Here is a 16,807-nt window from a genome sequence, read left to right on the forward strand (position 1 = left end):
GGCTATTAAACAAAGAGCCTGGCATTTAATATGTAACCCTTGACTTCCCTTAGGGATCTGTGTTGTCATGACTAGGAGATTCCTTGTTCCGATTAAAGAGCCCTAAGTACACCCCAAATATGTCAGAATAACCACACTGAATCTTATACCACTTTTTACACTTCTTAGTCTTAGAATCGAGCCAAGTTATTGTCTCTGTATAGAGAATAATGTTAATACAAATGTGTTCTCAAATCCTTTTTTCTTTCTTTCTTTCTTTCTTTCTTTCTTTCTTTCTTTCTTTCTTTCTTTCTTTCTTCTTTCCTTTCTTTTTTTTTTTTTTTTTTTTTTTTTTTAACTTTTTGGCACCTGTGAATTACTGGAGACATTTAGGAGTAAGTCTGAGGGTATTGATTATTTAAACTGACAAGGGGGTGTTAGATGCTAGCAGGGCACAGCTGGTCGCCTCTTCCAGCCCATTTCTCCGCGGCTTCGCGAGGCAAATCTGCAGCCCTGCTCTTGGGACTCCAGCGTCTCAGGAGCGGACTTGCGCGCCCCGCCTGCCCGGGAGGGGCCCGGAGCCTCTTCATCAGCACCACGGACAGCTCGTGCGCTTGGAGGAGGGAGGCTGGGAGGACTCCTCTCTGCGCCACCGCCAGGAGGAGGGAGTGCAGTAGCGGCAGGCGGGGAGGAGGAGGAGAAAGGAAGGACAGCTCCGGTGGGGAGTGGAAGAAATCTGGGAGCTGCTAGAGCAGCAGGTCCGGGGGGAGCTGCTCAGCTGCACTGCTTCCATCATTCAGGCGGACTCTGCTGAGCTTCTCAGGGCTGCTTCCCGGTCCCTCTGGGCGGAGGCTGCCGTCTAGACCTGACTCCAGGTGAGTTAGGCAGTGAGCTGTACTGAGGGGGTCTCGAACTAGACGCTTGGAATTGGCGAGCTTGTTCAGCTCCCCAGACACTGCTGGCTTTACAAATTACCCAAAGTCATGACTGACTGGTTTTGGCGTGGCTGCGAATGCTGGGGGTGGGCGGATGGGCGGTGGGCAGTTGCAATCCTCACTGCAAGGATGAGGGGATTCGGATGGAATTCAGCTGAAACGACTGGATTTTAGGAAATGTCCCCAATTGCATGCGTTATATGTGCTTATATGCAAGCTTTTGAGAGGGTCATTTGTTTTTCTGGCTACCCACTTTGTCCTTCTGTTCCTCCTTCCCCTCGGCTTCTGCCCAATTTTACAACTACAGTCCAAGGATGGGAAAGGTGTGGAAGTGGGGGGTCCTAATATCTGCTGGGACAGGTCAACCTTGCTCTCTAAATGGGGAGCGGTGTTTCTTTCACCTGATTTACCAGAGGGTAGCTCTCTGAGGAATGGGAGGTTCTTTTGCTCAGTACTCTCCACAAGCTTATTAAAAGACAGAGAACTTCAGGCTCTCTAGACAGGCTCTGAAATGTGATGACAATTTAGTTTAAAAACCTTTGTTCCAAAATTATTACCAATAATTTTTTAACGGCACAACTTTTAAATATCTGACAGGAAATATATTTCTCATTCTGCAAATGCTATGGGAAAAGTGATGAGTTCACATTAGGAGAAGAACAACTTTATTTTCCTGAAAGGACTTTAGGGAAAGCGATTGAAGAAATTCTGGGAATGAAATTATGGACATTTCCCACAGAACTTCCTTAATTTAATATTTTCACATTTGCTTTGTATGTGTGTATATGTGTCTAACGTGTGTTTGTGGGTGTAAGGCAAAATTCCTAAGGTGTATTACAAGTTTATTTAGTTTAGAGATTGCTTTCTTGCTAGTAGCACTAACTTTTAATCATCATGGCCATAAGAATTTTTTATTTTAATGTTTTGCTTTTAGGTGGTTGGGTTAGCTATTTTTGTGTTTGGATTAAATATTTACTTCATGGGCCTTGCTGGATACTTTTCAGTAGAATTGGTGGGCATATGACTATATGGGCTACCATGCATTTTAATAATAGTCAAGTATAAGATTATGAGTTTAAAAATAAATATCAGAACTGAAATTGAGGAATGAAATTTATATATCTTTCAAATATTAACTAAATTCTCTATAAGGGTCCAGTGTCATTTTATGCTTAAGATATCTTACTTAGGCTTTTCAAATTGAGATATATGCATCTACAGTTTTAGCAATTAAGGTGGAATATTTTACTTTTCTTTTCCTTTTAACTTCAGTTTGGATTCAACAAATCCTTCCTGTCTACAAAATAAGCCCTGTTCTTTCTCAGCTCTTCCATTTCTAATTTCTTACAGAAGTTTAGAAAGATCAGTAATATCACTTCCACTTTTAATGTGAAAAGACTATCATATGGAGGGATTAAACTTATTTCTCTAAAATTATTATGTAATAAACTAGAAATTTAAGCCGAGGCTATTTAACTTCAATTCTTTTCCCAAAAAGTGCACAGTTGCTTTTATTTGAAACTATTACAGTAGTGATACATGAATATGCCTATGTAAAAATATCTACGATATTGCTTATTTTTTCCTGGTTACTTGTTAAAACTGGTTTCATTCATGTACATAAAAGAAAATGTGATTGTGCAGAGTTATATGCTCCTCACTTTCAAATAACTCCTAAACGCCTAACAGTTGACCTTGTGTCCTTCTTTATAAGAGTGGATTTGAAAGGCAGAGTCAATATTTACTAAGAGTATTCTTGGAATAATTTACATCTTATAATCAAGGTAGAAGACAGTGGACATTCAGATGCATTTTAAAATTGCTTAGTGTGAACTTGAAACACAGTTACAATTTGCTTTCAGAGTAAACTGCCAGACTTTACAGTGAATAGTCGTTAAGATTCCTCGAACATTGGCAGGTAGTGTACGCCTAAACAGGATTTATGAGAAGAGGAAGTTAGAAACTGAACAATTTTATTTTTTGATACATGACCACATTCATAAAAAATTATTTAAACTTTATATATGCCATGGGTGCTTTGTCTGATATGGACTGATTCAAAGTGAACCTCATTTTAAGTCTTGAGAGAGAGAGAGAGAGACAGAAAGGAAAAAGAACTTTTAAATTTGTTTCAGCTTTGTTATGCACGCACTTTAATTCTTAAGTGGTAATAATCTGTTCTACTTAAGTTTTTAAAAAGCCATTTGAGTTACAAGGACAATTTGTGATTGTTTGCAGGAAGATGCATATGTGTGTGTATCAATGCTCAGTAGAGCCTTTAGGAATATGGGAAGAAGGTGAGCAAGAGCAGTAAATACTTCTTGGAGTCTCATACACTTTGAAACTGTTTTTTTTTTTTTCCTGTGATAGACCTGATATATATATATATATATATATATATATATATATATATATATATATATACATATGGTAACTAAGTATATGTTAGTTAGTATACTAACTTTGCATCTGATTGCAGGATTCCATATACACTCATGGCTCAAGTATTCTTGAATGAATCAAGATAATAAATTCTACAGCTCTTAACCATCTAAACAATTCCCTTTGGGGCCTGGTATTAAAAGGATGACTTGTAATGATTTTTCTCAAAATCTTTCAGATCCTATAAAGTAACTCAAGCAGAGTATGTGTGAAGCTCATCATTGTTTAACGTCTCAGAGAAGGTGTCCTCTTGAGAGTGCTGACCAAAGCCTTATTTTTCTTCCTGTGCAATTCTTCCAGATAGATGGTTAGCTGAGTGTGGAAGGAGGGAGAGAGGAAGATAAGAAAGGATATATCATTTTCTTCCTCATGAGAGAATGAGGACCATTATACATCTTTATCTACAAACATTCTGGACAAGAGTGATTTGCATCATTGATTAAGGGCTGCTTCAGGAACTGGGGACATTACTGCCCTAGAATTTCCAGACAACATTGGACAGGCTGAAGACAGCCCTGGTGATTAGCCCCCGCCCCTGCCAGTGGCAGAGTCACTGCTTAGGCCTGGATGTTGTCTGACCTGTGTGAATGAGAATAGTGAGTGCTAAGCCCATATAGGTGGAACAGTAACAATTCTTACTACAGGAGTATCATGAACATTCATTGATGAAAGTGAGTTCCTTTATTCACATAGAGGATGCCCATTGGGTCATGCTTTCTTGGATAAAAATTTGCAGAGGAATGAATTGAATTTTGGACTTTGCTTTTCTAAAAGTGCCATGTTCACTTAGTTGCTTATTGAGTAGCTGCTTAGTTGCTACATGAATAGTTCAGAGTGGGTATGAGATACTAAGGAGAGGAATGAACATTTTAAGTCTTACATTATGAGATTCATTCCTTATCTCCTTTTGTAGTGACACTTGATAGCATAGGGAGTAATAGAGGAGATTTACTGCAGAAAAATACAGAGATGTATGAACAGTGGATATGATTGACAACTACAGTTTTCACTGGATTGTTTTAAGATAGCTTTGGATAAACACATTTCATTCACCACATAAGAGAAACTAAGAGAAAGTAGAGGAACTGGGAGAAAGCTAGAAGGTTGACTTTAAGACAAATTTGTGATTCTTAAAATGGGCTACATGATAAGAAAAAAAAAAAGCAGAAGTCACCAAACAAAAATTTTGCCTTGCATAATTCATGAATTTTTCTGATTTGTTGCATCAGTTCTTTAATTGCATTATTTAAGCATAGGAAGAGTTATTGAAAATTACACTTTTTAATACAAACACACATTTAGTGAACTATAATGGAGATAAAGGAATGAACAATCCAATTATTTTTCCTGAGTTAAAAATTCCCCTTTTTTCATTCCAAATAACACTAGCAGTTTAGTGTGATGTGCTGTGTATTACTTGAGCTCCAGAATTTGCAACTAAAAAGGATGCAGATGTTGAACTTCATTTTTCATGGGTAACTGTAATGTGAATGAGTAGTGAAATTGCAAAAGACAAGTGAAGGCATTCAGTAATTCTCAAAGTAAATAAGAATAAGGTTAAATTGTAGCACTCTTATTATTGGACACTCACTAAGAAGTAACAAAAATTATCACAGTTTATCCCGGAAATAATGCACATGCATCTTGAAGTAATAAAGTGTCTTGCAAATCTGGGTTTGAAATTGTCTTTTGGCTTATAATAGTTTTATATTATAATGTATGAACTTGAAACAAATGGTGTAGGCTCTCTTCACCTCAGATGCTTCTTTTATGAAATGGGGAGATTACTAGTATCTAATTTATAGGTTCTTTGTTCATGTTTTGCCTCTTTGCGTAGTCTCAAGTCAAGTGGGTGAGACTGCTATTTTATTCTTGCTTGTTATATTCATCTTACTTCTACCTTTTATTAGCTGTGTGGCATTGATCAAGATCCTTTTTGTGATCTTTTCTTTATAAATTGTGAAAAAATTGCCTGTTTTGAAGAATTTCTAGCACATTAAAAATTTGATAAAATCATTTATATAAAGGACTTATTGGCACATGAAAGACAATATGTATTTTTTCTTGTCTTCTTATATACTACTATGGAGATACTCCACATTTTATTTCCAAATTTTTGATTCCCTTCCTCAGAGTCAATGTCAGTCTTGCACAAAACATTCACGTCTCCTACTTTTCTTCTGATTAAACTCTAGAAAAGTAGGAGAGTTCTCACAAGTTTTACTGTACTTAAGCTTGTGAGAGGAAGCAAGCTAGATCTCAGAACAAGTTTTGATAAGAAAAGGGACATATGGGGTGAATGGGTGACAGCACTGAGGGGGGGCACTTGACGGGATGAGCACTGGGTGTTATTCTGTATGTTGGTAAATTGAACACCAATAAAAAATAAATTTATTATAAAAAAAAGAAAAGGGACATATTTATTCCACTAAACATGACTTCCTCCTATCGTTGACAGTTTAGTACTGTCATTTTTGTCAGCAATAAGTAAGACTTTCCTGTTTGTGGTACATAATATGGCTGGACTTAATCCAATTAACATAAATATAATGTACAGTTGGGCAATGATTTATCTTTAACAAGAGGAAAAAATGGACATGATTTTTTAGTATTGCTTTGAATATCTTTCAAATAAACTTTGATACTGTTGGTGAAGGTAGCATCACAACAGTCTTAGTGGTGTTCTTGATAGGTAATATTTGAATATTCTACATATTGTCCCAAGATTGACTTAATAGGATTTAATTTCAGATATAACTTCTCTGCTAAACAGGAAGATTCCTACATGAAGATGTTTGTTCTATCACATATAGGGTTATTCAAGACTATCCTGAAGAGTAAAGAGAAAATTTTCATCTCTAAAGTAGACATACTGGTGTTCATATTGATTGAATGTTTAGGATCATATTAATAACATAGCTTAGGGGTAAACAAGTAGCATATATAGATATAAAGATAAATCCTCTTTTTAACACCCCATTTTTTCCCCCCTAGGACTTTCAAGTTCATCACTATTTCATTTTCTTTCTTTGGCTTATTATAATGGTATCTTAGTCCTTAGTCCAAAATTCAATTCATTCCTCTGCAAATTTTTATCCAAGAAAGCATGACCCAATGGGCATCCTCTATGTGAAAAAAGGAACTCACTTTCATCAATGAATGTTCATGATACTCCTGTAGTAAGAATTGTTACTGTTCCACCTATATGGGCTTAGCACTCACTATTCTCATTCACACAGGTGTCAGACAACATCCAGGCCTAAGCAGTGACTCTGCCACTGGCAGGGGCGGGGGCTAATCACCAGGGCTGTCTTCAGCCTGTCCAGTGTTGTCTGGAAATTCTAGAGCAGTAATGTCCCCAGTTCCTGAAGCAGCCCTTAATCAATGATGCAAATCACTCTTATCCAGAATGTTTGTAGATAAAGATGTATAATGGTCCTCATTCTCTCATGAGGAAGAAAATGCAAACTTAATGGCTTAAACAACAGCAATTTATTGTCTTACAGTTTTGGAGTTTGGGATTCTAAAATCAGTTTCATTGGGCTAAACTCAAGATGTCTGCAAGGCTGATTCCTTCTGGACGCTCTGAGGGGAGAATCTATTTTCTTGCCTTTTTTTGCCTTTAGTGGCCATCTGAATTCATTGGCTTAATGCCCCTTCCTCCATTTCTTTTTTCTTTTCTTTTCTTTTTTAAAAAGATTTTATTTATTTATTTAACAGAGAAAGAGAGAACACAAGCAGGGTGAGCAGCAGGCAGAGGGAGAGGGAGAAGAGGGCTCCCCACTGAGCAGGAAGCCCAATGTGGGACTGGATCCCAGGACCCCCAAGATCTTGACCTGAGTCAAAGGCAGATACTTAACTGACTGAGCTACCCAGGTGCTCCCACCTTCTGTTCCTCCATTTTCAAGGTGCATTGCTCCTATCCTCTCTGTCTCTACATTGCCCTTTCCTTTAACTTCCTCTAACCCTTCCATCCTTCTTTCAAGGACTTTTGTGATTACACTAGGCTCACTGGATCATCCAGGGCCTCTATCTCAATATTCTTAATTCAATAACATCTTCAAAGTCCCTTTAACTGGGTAAGGTAATACATCCACAGGGTGTGGGGATTAGGAGAAGAATATCTTCAGGAGCATTATTCAACTTAACATAAATGGTAGTAATATTTGTGTGCTTTGGGACCCTGAAATTAATGTGCTTGCTTCCTTGTGGGAGAAAAATGTAAATTTGGGGATTTTTAGAACTATTAGAAGATATTGATGGATAATTTTCCAACAAGAGATACTGATCCCTTGAATTTATTAGCTCTAATTTTAGTAAAGTGTAAGTGAAATCATTTGTATTTCTAGGGTCAAAAATATTAATTAAACCTATTATCTGTCAAAGCCAACATCTGATGACTTAACTTTAAATTACATAGAGAAGTACATATGATAGTTCTTATTTATGAAGTTAGTTCTTATTTATAAAGCCAAATCAATGGAAGAAACCACAGAAAGCTTGGAGCCCTTTTAAAACTTTTCAGGGCATATTCAAGTGGATGCCATTTAGTAGTTCCATAATAACTGGTGCTTTTCACAAATATTCATTGTGAATATTTTTTCATGAGCTATATACACGATTTGTAGACTTCCAGGAGAAGTTTAATGATGGTCATGTCAGCTTTTCAAATCTTTCTGAAACCCAAAAGAGAACTTTTGAATAAGATGGATTAATTTCCTCCCCTATATTGTTGCCAAAGGGAACAAGAAATGCCCTGCTCAAATTAATTTAATGCAAATGAATTCTTACTGTCTCACAAGTTTGTCCTTCATTTTTCTTAAAATTATATTGTAAATGAATGTGACATGCTTTACTGGTTGTTGTGCAGGGAGCATTGTCCTTCCTAAAAGCTCTCTCATTTGTCAAAAAGAAGCCATTAGGAGAAAAGTAAATTATCTTATCTGATCACAGTATTAAGAATGACCTTAAAACTATAAATTTTATTATTGGTACAATAGCTGAATTGTCTTTGCAATTGTGGAGATTCCAGAGAAGCCCTTGCTAAGGTACAAAGCTGTTATAATCATTCAAAATCCACTTTTTCTTTTACCTTGTAATGTGTGTGGAATGCAGTTTTGCTTATTGCTATCTCTTTGCTTTCCAGAACTGATTTAAATACTCTTAAGTTTTAAATATTTCTAATTTTCTTTAACATTTTTTATGTCAAACAAAATAATTTTCTGACTATCCAGCTACAAATAAAAGTTTGTATAACATGCAATTGGACAAGGATGATTATGAATTTTCATTTTTGATAAAATACTGTGTATTTGTCCTTTTGCACATAAATACAAAATATTTTAGTTAGGGAAGATGAGATTGAGAGAAGGAACTCTGTTGATGTGTATCTCTTTATAAGAAGAAGAGTAATGTACAAGCATATTTTTGCATTCATGTCCAGATATATAGTAGTTGCACAATAAATGGTGTTTTTCTACTATGGAGGGGGCATCTCCAGCCATGCTATTCATGAGAGCAAGAACTTCAACTCAGCTTTCAGCAGCCATAAGTAAAAAGAATGGTGTGATAGGCTGCCTGTACATATGGCTCTCTTTAGCAGGCCAACTGTTACTTTTGCCCACTCACATCACTGAGGACATATGGTATTACTTTGGCTGTGGAAGCAAGTATGTGTGGACATGTCTCAGTGTGGGTATAAGACTGCTGGTTGTCTTCCTCTTGTTGCTCATGCAACCAACTGTCTCTGGGTTGAAACTTATTATCCATAGCACTGAATTTGAGGATAGTAAATGACATAGTTCTTATTATTGACTGATACTAAAGTAATATGATTAATATTTTCTCTAGGTAGATCACAAGACCTAGCGGATGTTTGCCATTATAAACATTATAAGGAGTAATGGCTTTTTCAAGAATAAATGTGAGAGTTTTTTTAAATCAAAAGCTAACTCATTAAAAAATACAGGATTATATAGGACCAGAGCAGTAGAGGAAACATCAGAAATGTGGTTGAAATAATTTACTTCGTGGAGTAATCAATTAGTTAAATTTAACAATGAATCTATTGTTAACTGTGACTACATGGGAAAAAAAAAAGTAATGAGAAAACAGATGAGAAAGGCTAAAATGAAGAAAGTTGTCTAATCCCAGCATGATTTATTTCATAGAGTTCACAGTGTTGTAAAGCAATTTAAAAAAATTAGATCCATTTTTTTCAGTACAGTGTGTTCTGAATTTTTGAAGGGAGGCATTTCAATACCTGTAACAAGTATGTATTTTTAGTGATGGCTCTAGAACTCCTACATCGAAAGGCTTTTAAGATGCAGTTTGATTGGGAGGCAAGGCTAGAGGGTGTGTGCTGAGATAGCATGTGCGCAAAACTCTGGATCACATACATCAATTATCTAAAGAGAAGAATGGCACATGCTACTAAGGATTATGGGGAAGATAATGACACTCATTGTGAGTTACATTTTGCTGCCACAACTGGCAAATTTGTAGAATCAGGATTTGTTGTATATTTCTTTTATAATCACTTAGGAGTTTCATGCACTGATTTCTATAAATCTGAACATTTTCACTAAAACTCTATTTGCTAAATACTAGGTAAATAAAATCAAGATTTGTATAGATAACATTGACAAGTGTGTTTTTTCCAGATGTAAAAATGATAAATTTTCAAAATGCTTTTAAATATCACTTTTTCTGCAAAATCTCATTTCAGTTTCAGTTACTTTGGCACATCTATTAATCACCATTAAGGTTGTATGTGAAATATTTGGCAATATGGGTATCACAGATTTATGGTGATGGTGATTGATGTACAGTATATAGCATCCTTATCCACTCATTGGCCTTGAGAACTTTGATTTTCATACTTTTTCACCTTGCTGTACCACTGACTGACAACTTTAACTTATTCAGTTCATCAAAAAATATATTGTCTTTCAACTCACTGATTTAATTTTTTTTTATCACTATGCTTACTGTGATGAAGTATCAAATTGTCAAGGTATTATATCAATATGGCAGTTCAGAAGGAAGCAAGCCAATGAAAACAAACATGTTTATTACCCAGCTATATAATATGTTGATTTTATTAACAGAACAAAATATATAGTTAAAATTCTGAGTGAAATTGTCTTTTTTAAAAAAGATTTATTTATTTATTTTAGAGACAGTTTGGGGGGGTGGGCAGAGGGAAAGGGAGAGAGAAACTCAAGCAGTCTTTATGCTGAGACCAATGTAGGGCGGATCTCATGACCTCGAGATCACGACCTGAGCCAAGAGTCAACTGCCCAACCGACTGTGCTATCCAGGCACCCTTTTTTGATATATGTATACCTATTTTTGCAATTGACCTCCCTATGTTAAGTATTTGTGCACATACATATATTGACACAAACTCAGTTTTAGAGATCTTAGCAAAAAGATTAATCTCTTTTTTTTAAAGATTAGTTTCTTAAGGTGACTTTCAAATATGTATAAATTATGGCAAAGTTGACATAAAATGACAACATAGGATCCATAAAAATGAAGATTAATAGGAGATACTTGTTAAAAACATTTCTAAATTAACTGGTTTTGATTTAAATGCTCTTTAGTTTTTAGCTGAGGAAATGAACAAAATGGAAATTTTATGCAAATCATTCATATTTGTTGTATATATATGTACATATATGTGTATTATAAATACAAAACAGATGGCATACCATTTAGCCCATAGATTCATACTTATCTGTATATATGTATTCATTATGAAAATGAGTGCATGTGACATATATGTAACAGTGTACTTTCATTTTTACATTCATTACTTTTCTCACTTCATTAGCAACAAATTGAAAAAGGAGAAAGTTCTATTTGTTAATTTCATCTTCTGTATTCTGTTCTTTCCAGGTTCACATTTATGGCTTTCTGTTGTTATTTTCTTTGTGACCAGACCTTTAGAATGAACAAATATATTATAATCTTTGGTGGTATTTGGAAAGCAGTGTGTCTCTGTAAAGGGTCCATGTACATGCACATGGACACATGCAAAACTGTCATGAACGTTTTATTTTTGACAGAGAAAAAACAGGTAATTGTTGAGGGTATGGTAGCACTACTGCAATAGAAAACCAGATATCTATCAGTCTAATCATTAAACAGATGTTTTTGGAGCACTTACCTAGTCCTTGACACAATTTTAAATAATAGAAATGTAGCTATCACAGATTTCAGTCTCCACCCTCAAAGGCAAATTGCAGGACAGATTGGTCAATCTGAAACACAATTCAGAAGCAGAAAATAAAGTTTCTGTGTTGTTCAAATGTCATTAAACCATGTTATTGCACACTGAAACCATAAGAACGCAATTCCTCCATCCATTTCTTCAGGGGATAATGGTGAAGAAGTAAATATAAAATTAAACTTGAATTTATGTTATTTAATAATTACATAATGGTACATAATTTCAATAAACTTAAAATCTGCTATATTATAAAGATGGTCTTTCAGATCAATGGGAAAATGATAAATTATTCATAAAATAATGTTCAAGTATTGTTTTTAAATAGTTGCTAAAAGTTATAATACCCCATTCATAAGAATTAGTTTCACAATAGGCATTCAGTAAACTCCTCAAAATATAAAGAAAAAATCTATAAGCAGATATTATTTGTAATATTAGGGCTAAATTAACTTTCTTAAGTACAGCCCAACTAAAGACAGAAACTCATAGAGATTGATGGTTTGGACTTTGTTAAAGTAGAAAACTTCAGTATTTCAAATGATACCCTGAGTTGGTAGAAAAAGAAAATGCCAAATAAGGAAAAAGTATTTGCAATTCATTTGACATATTTGGCATATAAATAGTTCAATAAATCAATAAGAATGGTCCAATAGAAAAAAGGACAAAGTACTTTGGCAGAAAATGTTGACATTGATATGAACACTAAATGTATTAGAATCTGTATTGCTAGTAAAATTAAAAAATAGAGGAAATTATTTATATAGAGGTATTTGTGATATTTTAACAAAATTGTAGCATGAATTTATTAACTCTGTAAATAAAGCTATAAAATTGTCTGTAAAAGTTTAAACAGGTTCATATTCATATAGTTCGTTTTCTATTAGTTTTTTAAAGTGTCTGCATTTTCCAAAGTATATTCATATATTTCAGAAGTATGTATATCAAAGTGTATTCAGTATATATCAGAACATACTCTTTGCTGTTGAAACAGCCTTTCAAATATAAACTCACATATCATTTTCTCTAAATTCTACAGGGTAGGGGCCAAGATTCCTCATCAGAAACTATATTTCAATTATTATTTTATTGTTTTTAGTAGTTCCTACTTGACTTAACTGGTAGAGGAAGACTTTTTTTTTTAAACAAAGCTTTCTGATGTACTTTATTTTTATTTTTATTTTTTATTGGAAAGAGCTTTTATTTCCTTAAGTGTTTTGTTGCCTAAGTATGATGAGTATCCGGCAGTGGAATTTAGTGGAACAGATGCTTATTGTGATATATGAGATGCACTTGTTTCCCTAAGCACACATAGGCATGAAATGCATCTGGCTTCTGTACATAAAAGTCAATTATGCTCCCAAATGTGTTTCTGTGCATTACCCAGACTTTGAGGGGCAGAAACCCTACTATTCCTTCAAATAGGGGCTTTGCTCGATCATGAAGTTTAAGTTAGACTACAGGTTGAAAAATACTGCATTTCAGTCTGGTGACAGAGCCTGAGTAGGAGATGTTACCAATGTGTACTAAAGTGGTAAGTCACGCAGACAAAGCATCTTGTGTGTATGTGTGCGTGTGTGTGTGTTGTGGGGTGCATGCCTAAATTGAGAGAATCTTGTAAAGCAGAGCATAATCAAGTATGAGAGCATATGGAGTACATAAGAAATGAAATCAAGTTCAGGAAAGAAAAATAAGGGTTGGGGGGAAAGAGGAAAAATGTTAATGAAGATAAGCTTTAAAGAAAATAGGACTTTAGGTAAGTAGTGATGAGAATAAAGGTATTTGGTAAATAGGGAACTAGCATCCAGAGTATGTTGGAAAGGAATTTGGCATATGTGCACATATTGCTAGGGTTATAATATTCAGAAACCAGACCTCTTGAGGTATAGCAACTATAGTTCCTTTTCTATTCTCTAGTTGCCTTGAATATTCCTTTTTAATCTTAATAAGACCTTTTATTTGTGTGTGATGGGTTAACATCAAGAACATGAGATTTTTCTGGAATATACCACAACTGATCAATAATCTAGTAGCTAAAACTTTTAAAAATAATTTGTGATAGACTTTTATGTAATATAATATTTCATTGCCAGAGTTAGCAGTGCATTATACATAATTTTACCTTTCCCAGTTGTTTAGTAGGTAGAATAATGTCTTTACAAAGAGGTCTACATCCTAATCCCCAGAACCTGTGAATATGTTGTGTTACATAGCAAGGAGGAGTGGTTAAGGTTGCAGGTAGAATTAAAATTTTGCATCACCTGACCTTAAAATGCAGAGATTATCTTTAACTATTTGTGTAGGTTCAGTATAAACATAAAATACCTTATAAAGGGGGAGAACAGAAGATCATACTAGAAGGAGATGAGATGATTGAAGAAGAGAAGAGGTTGGAGTAATAAGTTTTGTGGATGGAGACAGAATATATTCAACTTCTCATATGATTCCCTCCCCAAAGCCTCTAGAAGTAACATAGCCTGGAAAATGACTTGATTTTATCTCAGTAAAAGTCATTTTGGATTTCTGATCTATAGAACTATAAGAAAATAAATTTATGTTGTTTTAAGCCACTGAGTTTGTGTTAATTTGTGATAGCAGCAATAAGAAACTAACACCTTTAGGGACATCTAGGTGGCTCAGTGGTTGAATGTCTGCCTTTGGCTCCAGTCATGATTCTGGGGTCCTGAGATCAAGTTCTGCATCAGGCTCCCCACAGGGAGCCTGCTTCTCCCTCTGCCTATGTCTCTGCCTCTCTCTCTGTGTCTCTCATGAACGAATGAATAAATACAATCTTAAAAAGGAGAAACTAACACATTTAAACCACATTTTTTTTTTTTTTTTGCTATAGATGGTTGTTGTAGAATTGAGTGAACATTTAAGGGAAGAATTGAGAATTAATTTTCTTAAGAAAGTCCTTTATCATCTCAGAATAGTGAGAATGTAGAGAGATGAACTGTTTTATTTATGTATACAAATGATATGTAGGTTTAAAAAAGAAGTGTGTTTTGAAGGCTAGCAAAGTCATAAAAATGTCCTCTGATGATGTGAGGCTTGGATGGTGAATTCAAGGCTGTATTGGATAATCCTATAATCTTTCTAGCATTGTAAAATCATTAATAATTTTACTTTAAGAGTACCATCATCATCCAGGGTCACTTGGACTAGTGCCCCTGATAAAAGTTAGGGTTGTGAGGAGAGCTTGAGTTATTTGAAGACCAGAATAGGGGGAAATAGGATATTCCACTGATAATCCAATTTCTACTACCCACTCTAATAATACATTCACCTAGTTCAGTGGTAGAAACAGTTGAAAAGTGTGACAAAAGTGTTAGATGTGGATGCCTGGATGGCTCAGTGGTTGGGCATCTGCCTTTGGCTCAGAGAGTGATCCTAGAGCTCCAGGATCAAGTCCCACACCAGGCTCCCTTCATGAAGCCTGCTTCTCCTCTCTTCCTGTCTCTGCCTTTCTCTGTGTGTCTCACACAGAATAATGACATAAAATCTTAAAAAAAAAAAAAAAGGGTGATAGATAAGCTGCTGAGAAAAAGCAAAGTTGTAAAATTGATGATACCTGACAGTTTTTCAGAACAATAGGATTAAAAGAAAATAGGATTATGAAAGGTTGTATTTGCTCAACATCTCTAATTTGATAATAGGTCAGAAAGCTCAGTCATGTTTTCTTAAAACTGAAAGAATGTTCTTTTTGATGAAAGTTTTAAACAGTGCATCTTTACCTTTTTTTTTCCTTTATCTTTTGTAAACTGCTTACATGAAACCAGCAGACAAATCTGACAAATATGTCGATCATTATATCTGTGGGGAGTATGATATTCATCCAGGGAATAAAGGCTTTGCTGACCAAGAAATGAAATTCTTAAAATTTCCCAGTAATATGAAGTATATCCAATTGAACAAATGATACAACTTTGTAACAAATATTACTTCTCATGAAGTTTTACAATTACATTTTCTTCAGCTTATGATTAATGGCATTGGATTCATAAATTGAAATTATCTTTAGTAAGTTAAGTAATTCCCCCCAGAATATTTCTTAAAAAATGTCTTAATTTTACAAATAACTTTGTTAAAAATACCTCTAAACAACTACATTAAATAAAACTTATGAACTCCAGTAAATTATTACTAAAAGCATATCTTTTAGGTTTGAGCTGTTTAAAAGTTCTTAAAATGATTGTAAGGAAGAGTATGTTTCAGTTTATGGTATTTGATTAATCTGATTAAATCTTGGTAGCACATTGAATTCAGCAAAAGTATGAGTGATAAATCTCAGATCATAATTTGAAATGTCTCCATCAAGCATTTTAAAACAATTTTTAAGTTCACTAATTTGAGTCATTATACGTGGCCCTAGTAGAAGGCCCTTCAAATGAAGCTCATTTGAACTTGGCAGATATCACATACCAACTTTTTATAGTCACAGTTCCTGTGCCTCATTATGAAAATGGTTATTTCCAGAATCCCAGTGCTTTGACCAGAAATGCATTTATTATTCTAGAACACTCTTACTGAGAAATTAGCCTGATTCCTCATTTAGGTTAGCTCTCTCCGGATTCTAATTTTTGACTGCAAATCAACTTCAAGGCATTGAAGGCAACTGGAAGATGGGAATGAAGAGAGGTGACCATCTTCTCAACATTCCATATCAAGGCCTTTTAATGAGCTTAGAACTTCATGGAACTGCTTGAATGTATCTTATATATTAAAATAATGAACATTACATTCATTCATTTAGTTCAGATAGTTCCTGCTAAATTGGAAAAGGGTCCTTTTTTATTCTTTTGTATTTCCTTTTTTTTTTTTTTTTAAGATTTTGTTTATTCATTAGACAGAGAGAGAGGCAGAGATACAGGCAGAAGGAGAAGCAGGCAGAGGGAAGAAGCAGGCTCCATGCAGAGAGCCTGACATAGGACCCTATCCTGGGTCTCCAGGATCACGCCCTGGGCTGAAGATAGTGCTAAGCCTCTGAGCCACTTGGGCTGCCCTCTGTATTTTTTGAGGTTGGAAAAGACAAGTGTAAGGGGTCCTGTGGAATTGTGAAGTCTAGAAAGAAAGTTCTATGTTGTCCAACTTGCAGTTAAACAGGATATAAATAGACTGAAATCAACATAACTGTCACCTGTAGAGGGAATTGAGCCTCTTCAATTTATCACCATAGATAATTTATCTTAGAGAGGTTAAATAACAGTACAAGGTCACT

General features: G+C 35.0%; 1 protein-coding gene across 9 annotated transcripts in view; it reads left to right on the plus strand.

Annotated features, from left to right (window-relative positions):
• Nucleotides 1–541: 541 nt before the first annotated feature.
• ROBO2 (roundabout guidance receptor 2) overlaps nucleotides 542–16,807 on the plus strand; it is a 1,660,631-nt gene continuing 1,644,365 nt past the window's right edge. For all 9 annotated transcript variants that reach the window (XM_072740956.1, XM_072740957.1, XM_072740967.1 and 6 more), the window contains exon 1: nucleotides 542–854. The gene's annotated coding sequence lies outside the window, so the exon portion shown is untranslated. The remainder of the gene's footprint in view (nucleotides 855–16,807) is intronic.

This window comes from Vulpes vulpes, chromosome 15, assembly GCF_048418805.1.
Source record: "Vulpes vulpes isolate BD-2025 chromosome 15, VulVul3, whole genome shotgun sequence".
Classification (NCBI taxonomy): Eukaryota; Metazoa; Chordata; class Mammalia; order Carnivora; family Canidae; genus Vulpes; species Vulpes vulpes.